Source organism: Pinus tabuliformis, chromosome 2_2, assembly GCF_031772625.1.
Source record: "Pinus tabuliformis cultivar Carrire ecotype Pingquan chromosome 2_2, CPIR1, whole genome shotgun sequence".
NCBI lineage: Eukaryota > Viridiplantae > Streptophyta > Pinopsida > Pinales > Pinaceae > Pinus > Pinus tabuliformis.
Window position 1 is genome coordinate 1,247,774,328 of NC_142300.1, and position 6,178 is coordinate 1,247,780,505.

The window sequence follows — 6,178 nt, forward strand, 5'->3', positions numbered from 1 at the left end:
AAGTTATGCTTAATTTAGGGCCTTTTTCCCTAGAAGGCAACGCCTCGCTATATATGAGGGAATTGTATTGCGTCTATGTAGATCTGTATTTTGAGTGAGAAAGAGGGACGAGATTGTGTGAGAGCGAAGAAGGAATTACATCGGATCTGGTATAGGTTGTATCTCTTCAGTTTGTTGGATGATATAAAAGGAAGGACTGGCTGTTTCTCCTTGGACGTAGCCCAAATTGGGTGAACCACGTATATTTGTGTCTCTATTATTTTATGTGTTTATATTTCTGCATATTTTATGTGTTCCATTGATTTGTAATATATAATTTTCTAACAACATGTTAGCTTCTCGAATCTAACACTTCAAACTTTGATCTAATTCCCAAGGCATCTCATCAACCCTCATCATGATCTCTTTGAATCCAAGTACTGACTGTGAGTCATACTTAGGCTTACTAAACTCCTTTTTTAAAGCTTCCTTAGTCTCTACTAACAATGCAAGAGGATTATTAGAACAATACTAAATATACCAAGTTAGCGTGCGATCCTGCAGAGAGGTAACCAACTGTGCCTTCTTTATATTGTCATCATTAATTTGTTGCGCTATCCATACAACATTCGCAACAAACCAAAACTTCTTTGTATCTTCACTCCCTATGCGTTTGAAGATTAGAAACTTCATTACGTTCATTATGTTGAATGGTGGTGGTGGAGGTGGAGGTGTGGGCGAAGGTGTATGCAGTGGAGGTGGAGGTGGAGGCAGAGTAGATGGATGATGTGTTCGTGGAAAACCCTACATTATTAGCTCGACAACACTTCACGGTGAAGCCTTCACCACTTCTTTGTCATCACTTGAAGGAGGTCTGATTAATGGACTATATTCTGGACCTTATCTCTCTCGATCTCTAAAGAGCCTTCCACTTCATGTAGCTTTGAACATCAAGGCAATGGAATCACCCTCTTTTCACATAACAACATTTCAATCCAAGTATTCAATGATCTTAAATACTTACCACACCGTCCTTTGAAAAATCATCGCTTCGCTTTGCTATAACTGACCGAGGTGTCAACTGCAAATTGTGTAACAAATCCTCCCAGAATCTGATTGAGCCAATGATCTACAACCTGCACGATCTTGTTTTCAGAAGCTTCTAATCGTCGCACTAATTCTAGAGTCCACACTATAGGATTATCGAGCTTCCAACTTCGTTGACTGTTTGTTAATTTAGCCAACCATTCACACAATTCAAAGGGGAAGGTGCAGAAGAAGATCCCATGTGTCTCCGTATACAGATACTTGTTCAACCACTCTTCCTTTGATAGGCACAAATTCTTGTTTTCTTGCACCGCGAACTTGTGAATCTTCCGATCCAACCACTTTTAAATTTCTTTCTTGGCTGGATTCCAATGATGTGACATCACACATCTCTTTTGAGTAGATCTTGGTCCCGATAACGGAACCATTTTTTGGATTAGGGGGTCCTTACCTAGGTTCAGAGTTAGTTGCACCAACCACCAAAACCCTACATTACTGGCCCTTTTGGCAACAACCTGCATAGTTCATGCTGCAGTCTCACCCGATGCAATATGGGGGGATGCAAGAACAAGGTTTCTGCATCCAAAGACTTGTGTGATGTCTTCCAATTCTTCAGATCTGCCTTCATGCAGATCGATACACTCTTAGGGCACACTATTGCAACTCTATTCAAATAGCCTTTAGACCTTCGCGAAGGTCTACGATCAATCCTTGTGGACCTTTAATAGTCAATTTTCCTACTTACACGCATCAGAGAGCCGTCCTAAATTAGGGTTCATGAATATTTACTTAAATTATTAGTAAACGCCAGATAATTGATCAGAGTCTCTGCGAAAATACTTAGACAAGGATTGCGTACATCATTAACACTTATTCAAGAGAATCACATAACATTCAATCAATATTCCCTAAAACACATCATTCATCGACAACATATAATATTAAGAGAAAAAAGACAAATAGAAATACTCAAGAATTCTTCGGAAACTGTCTTTATTGATCTTCCATTCAAGGTTACAGACTCAAAAATGCCCCGCGGACAGAACTGTAGGGGTTCGGGAACTCAGCTACAAACTCTACATAGGTGCTTTTGCACTCAGCTGCCGAGCCTTCCTTCTATCTTACCCACTTCTCTTCGCTATTACTTCCCCTATACTCTTCCTCTATTATTGCCTTAGACTCTCTAAGACACACCTATTTATAGCCTTTTTCATACAATGCCATGGTCCACGGACCATAGGTGAATCCCAAAATAGACTCAAACTTTACATAAAAAAAGGGTTTTAACCCCTTTGAATCCTATTCATCTACACATTCTGCATCTTCAAATCACGAAGAATTTACATTATTTACAATCATTGTACCAAAAATTTGGCTATCTTGACCCCAAAATTGACCTAGGGGACCCCATCCCAACACTGGAAGTATGCAGTGTGTAGTCACTGTCCACCAGAGCAATTGTACTACATAACTCCAAAGTTTAGAAACCTTCCTTGACTCCCAGAACTGTGTAGCAGTTCCTTCTTGTCTAGCTTGAACTGCGCATTTCACACTTTCAGTCCTCAAGATTTTCCCTTACCTGTTGGAATCCTACATTGCTAAGAGAGCCGAACCTCCCTTGTCCTCCAGAACTACGTATAGGTTTCCCCTAGTGTCCTCGCTTAGTTGGAGCTTATTTTCCTCAAGAACTACACAGTTTTGGCCTCCATGCCCCTCTACTTCCCAGTCATCCTTGCCTTTGAAAACTATGCATAAATGACCTCCCTTGGCCTCATCTTTCACCAACCACTGCTAACCTTAACTACACAATCCTGTCTCCTAGTGGCCACTATGCAATTTTTCTCCTCAGTGAAGACTGTGCTCAAAAGTTCCCCAATCAAGCCTGAGTTGTGCCCTGTGCAGTAAGAGTAATCAAGCTATCTCCCTGCCAACTAGACCTACGGAATGCACAACCACTGAGCCCTGTCTTCCAGCATGTGACTTGTCCTAAGCTTAGTCCATGGATGATAATGCACCATCTTAGAGTAGAGAGTTTTCGGATTTATGTCATCCCGTCATGAGTGAATTGAAATAACAGGTACACTCTCAAGTCATGGCAAGATGATGAAGAAGGAAAAGTAGGAGGGAAGCATGCCTAGAGACTCACTTTTAGATGAACTGATAGATGAACCTATCGAGAGAAATAAAGGGACACAAGCTTGCAACCACTGTTGTGGGGGAAAGTATCCAACTCGGAATGACCCTAACCCACTCTAAGGGTGACAGTTCCTTAGCAACAGCTGAAAGCAAAGCTATCTAAAGTTTCTTCTTTATGACATGCAAGAGATAGAAGGAAGAGATCCACTTACCGATGTCTTGCGCAAATGGTCGATCCAATCTCCTTTGATTGCCGCTTGCTCCCAGCTCCAAGTCTTTTCACGGGCCCAGCTACACGAGATCCTGCAAATAAGACAAGAAAAGGAAACTACAAGAGGCATGCATTCATAATTGATTCAAGGATTAGCATAAATCAAAGACGCAAGTAAGACAATACACCATTGAAACACATGCGAATAGAAGAACCTCAAATGCTTTATTAATATATGGAAGTAAGGTTCAGGCGGTGATACAACCATGAGAGGTCCAATCCAGCATCACCTTCCCGACGGAGAGAAATCTCTTCTTCACCTCCCTCAAGCAATCACCCAATGCTCACAACTGTAAACCAACAGCAATTCTTTGCACTAAATTCCGGCCTCCCAGATCCCATGGGATGAGATCCTTATATAGAGTTTTGGAGTGAAGATAAGCCAGCTTGATGTGTGACTTGTTGTCCTCTTCAACTCCAGTTGTCCTTCAGTTCTTCACTTGGAGTTTCTGTCTTCCACTTGGAGTTTTAGAAGCTCTTAACTCATCATTAGGCGAATCTTATGATCAAGTGTCTTTCCGGAAGATTCCTGGGCACTGGCACTTTGAGAAAAAGATTCCTCCACATGTCCAAGTACGCTCAACGCAGGTAGCCTTTGTTCTGCCTGCTATGCAACGCAGGTAGCCTTTGTTGCACCTGCTATGCAGCGCAGGTAGCCTTTGGAGCAGCTGCTTTGATCTAGAATTGACCTGTTTTTGAGTATTTTTCAGTGGAGAACTGATTTGTAGTGCTGTGGTTTGCTGACCTTGTTCCCCTAAGGGTAAAAAAAACTTGTTTAGGGACTTTGGATCCCTTAGATTATTGACATTTCATGCTCTATGCTGTAAGGCACAAAAATGTCTATAACAGTTGCCCCCTAAAGTATGAGGTCGTTCATCGGGTGAAATGCTTTATTAGGAGGATCCGAAGTTCATTCAACTCGTCGGGAGGTGACCTGTAACAAAATACAATACGATACATTATCTTTTCATACTTTCTTTTCATGATCTAGCTGAGGCGGGCATTTCCCATGCTCAGCTTTATAAATACATTTGCTGTACATAAACAGACGATCGTCTGATAATAGACTGATAATTCTCTGCTTTTAATTATCATCCTTTTAGTAGGATGCTCATCTGCTGCACATGTCTATGTTTTTATCTCCTGAATATATATCGCAGCCCGGATGGATGAAACTAGATCCGGGGTCTTCAAACTTGTCCGATCTTCACTTTAGTACAAGTCGATCCATGTGAGAATTTCTTGAAGTCGAACATGGAAAGACATCGCTTGATTACCAGTCAATAATGTAAACTGTTAACAAGCGCGAGAGGAATCACCGATAATGATGATGACCCTCAAGGTACTGCAGCACAATTCACGTGGAGTGAATATAGGATCTGACGTCGAACACCACGCAAAGTCTCTTGGTCGAAGGTCATTAATGTATACCTATCGCCGGGAGTGAGAAACTTGCCATTGAGGCATGCAAGCTTCAAAGTACTGAGGGGGTGTTCCTAGATCAACTTCTTGGATAATGAGCTGATGTCGACAAGAAGTGATCCGTCAAAGGAGGGCCTTAATGAATCCCACATCAGTGACACGGAACGGAGCTAGTGATGATTGGTGAAAACGATCTGTGAAATATGATTCAGGGTGGCGGTCATGGAAGGATGAAAGATGATGTATGGTAGTGGATGGGACCCGGTTGACACTTTCTGAATGACATCTCTTGAACATATCTCGACACTGATGTGATGGATCGGTAGCATTACCCCATTTGGATGGTATGGCGAGACCATGGTGAAGGGACCGGTGAATGATAATAACCCAACCCGATATTTACGGAGGCAAAAGTGTCATGTTCAAGAGCGACTTGCTACCATTAGGCTTTGAGGTTCTTCCCAATTTTTCCCCAGTCATTTCTGACCAGTACCTCTTTATTTTTGTCAAGCTTGAGGAGGATAACATATGCTTGTTCTATAACCTGCCCTTCGGGCAAGCCCATCGCTATGTTTTAACGAGCCTAACGATGGGGAAACTCGTTCTCGTCTAAAGACAAGTTTGTCGCTATCTAATATTTTTAACGAGCCCAGCGACAAAGACAACTCGGTCCTTTTCATTTTTAGAGAGTCTGAAAAGGGTACATAAAGTGGACTCCAGGGGTCCTTTTTCGTCATCTAATCCCTTAAGTCCGAAAAAGTATAAAACAATACAGAAGGGATGAATGTTCGATATCTTTATCGAGCCGAACTAGACAAGCGCTCGATCTTTTTGTGTAATAATCCCTCAGGTCCAAAAAGATTAAAATCTAGAGGAGGGATAGCTCTTCCCGTTCTTTTAACGAGCTGGAAGGCCAAAACTCGGCAAACTTTTCATATTTTACGAGTCATTTGAAAAGAGCTCAAAGAAGACTCGTGTTCTGAGGAACGAGTGATAAACAGGGATAGCAGCAGATTCCAGGTACAGGTTGGAATTTTCCAATCACGGCAGTGTTACAAGGATGGCTAAGTGGGATCACTCTTCGCAGCTGTTCCTCAAAACAGGTAAACAATCAAGTGGATGTGAATGATCGGCCAACTGCAGAGTGGAGGTGATGGTGCACAAACACGACCAAGGCTTTTATGGCTGATGATTTTAAGGTCTCAAATGGTTATTTACCGGTTCATTTTTCTTAATGAGCTTGAACTCTGGGGGAAGCTTGCTCACATGCTTAATATTTATTTTTTAACGAGCATGAATTTCCGCATTAAAACTGCTCGGATC